Below are 2,283 nucleotides of genomic sequence, written 5' to 3'. Positions count from 1 at the left end.
TTTTGTCCTGCTACTGGGCAAAGAGGAAAGAGCCTACTGGTGACACTTTAGGTATGAGGTAATGGTTGGAATGAAGTTCTCAGGAGATGCTGAGGACGGTAAGGAGAACAGCTATGTCAAAGCTCTAGTAAGAAATACACATATGCATACAGCGATTTAAACATATATATCTAATTCAGGAATTGTTTTTTCAAAAGAGCAAGCCCATTGTTCTTCTCATGTTTGTGATATCACTTATACTTTAACCCAATTTGGTGTAAAATCAAGGTGCATCTCTCCCTTTCTGCTCAATACATAGACTCTATAGCTTGTGTTTCTGTTTACAAAGTTTCTAGGGATTAGTTGAATCTCATGAAAATGTGTTTGGAGGGGCACCTGGGTGGCTCAGTGACTTAAGCGTCTGAGGAGTCAGGTCATGATCTCCCTGTCACGAGTCTGAGCCCCAGGTCACGGTCTGTGCTGACAGTTCAGAGCCTAGAGCCTGTTTCATATTTGTCTCTCACTCTCTCTCTCTCTGCCATTCCGTACTCATATTCTGTCTGTCTGCCTCTCTCTCAAACATAAATAAAAGCATTTAGAAAGAAATTTTTTTTACATTTATTTATTTTTGAGAGACAGAAAGCGTGAATGGGGGAGGGGCAGAGAGAGAAAGAGACACAGAATCTGAAGCAGGCTCCAGGCTCTGAGCTAGTGGTCAGCATAGAGCCTGAGGCAGGGCTGAAATCCAGAAACCATATCATCACCTGAGCCAAAGTCAGAGGCTCAACTGACCGAGCCACCCAGGTGCCCATAGAAAATTTTTTTAAAAAAGGAAAATATGTTTTGAGGATATGGTAAAGTGACTCTCACTATAGGCCATTTAAAAAACTTTATTCAAGTATAGTGAATTAACATACAGCATTATATTAGTTTCAGGTATAAAATATAATGATTTTACACAGGCCATTTTTTTATGGGCAAAGAATTATAAATAAAATTATTATCTAATAAATGGAGGGCTCAAACAAATTGATCACTGAATTTGGGATAAAATATAGACAATGTGGCACATCCAAAATTCTCATTGGAAAGCCCAAGAGATGCCTGCAAGCAACAAAGCAGCTTCAGAAGTACATTGTTTTACTTCTTACTTCTAACAACTCTGAAATAAAGGAATTTGAGGCGCCTAAGTGATTCAGTCGGTTGAGTGTGTCAAACTTTGGCTCAGGTTATGATCTCACAAGTATGAACCTGTTTTGGAGACTGCTTTGGATTCTGTGTCCCCCCACCTTCCCGGCTCCCCTGGCCCCTCCCCTGCTCACACTCTGTTTCTCTCTCAAAAATAAAAATTAAAAAAAATGTAAAAATAAAATAACAGTATTTGGCAGGCACTTATATTTTAACAGGCACTACAACAATCAGGATGGTTTTTAACTTACATGTAGTGTTGCTGACGTTTCTGGTTTAAAGTCTACCTTCGTGACTTTTGTTGTATCTTTTTACTATCTATAACTTTCTGTAGTTAATATGTTCTTTAAAAATTTTTTTTAACATTTTATTAATTTTTGAGAGGCAGAGACAGTGTGATCACAGGAGGGGCAGAGAGAGAGAGAGAGGAGACAGAGAATCTGAAGCAGGCTCCAGGCTGTAAGCTGTCAGCCCAGTGCCCTGCACGGGGTTCAAACTCCCCAACTGTGAGATCGTGACCTGAGCTGAAGTCAGATGCCAGACTGACTGAGCCACCCAGGTACCCCAATGTTTTTTGTTAAAACTGACTCACTTGGGGTGCCAGGGTGGCTCAGTCAGTTAAGCATCTGACTCTTGATTTCGGCTCAGGTCCTGGTCTCATGGTTTGTGAGATCAAGCCCTATGTCAGGCTGTATTGAGAGTGTGTGGCCTGCTTGAGATTCTCTCTCAAAACAATAAATAAACTGAACAAAACCCTCACTTCATATTTACTGGTTTGGCTTCCTCCCTACACAAATCCTTGAAGCCTTGCATATGAAGTTTTAAATGTTTGCCTCTTTCTTCTACATTAAAATGTGTGCTGTTCATGTCTGTCTCTGAAAACCATCTCATGGACACAGAGCTGTGCTGTGCAGATATCCCTTCAAGGAAAGACGTGTGACGTGTCGCTCAGTTGCCGGAGGGTTCAGCAGACAGTCTCCTGCTGGTAGCTCCTTCTGGGTTCGGTCTGCAGACGCCACCTGAGGTCATGTCCTCACAGGGCAACCTGGAGGACCAGGCAGGCAGGACTAGCAAGGCCCGGCCATGTCAGCCAGATGCCTGTCAACTCTGCTCGGC

The sequence above is a fragment of the Suricata suricatta genome, chromosome 5 (assembly GCF_006229205.1).
Source record: "Suricata suricatta isolate VVHF042 chromosome 5, meerkat_22Aug2017_6uvM2_HiC, whole genome shotgun sequence".
NCBI classification, from domain to species: domain Eukaryota; kingdom Metazoa; phylum Chordata; class Mammalia; order Carnivora; family Herpestidae; genus Suricata; species Suricata suricatta.
The sequence above is the reverse complement of the archived record's forward strand: the minus strand, read 5'-3'. Positions refer to the sequence as shown.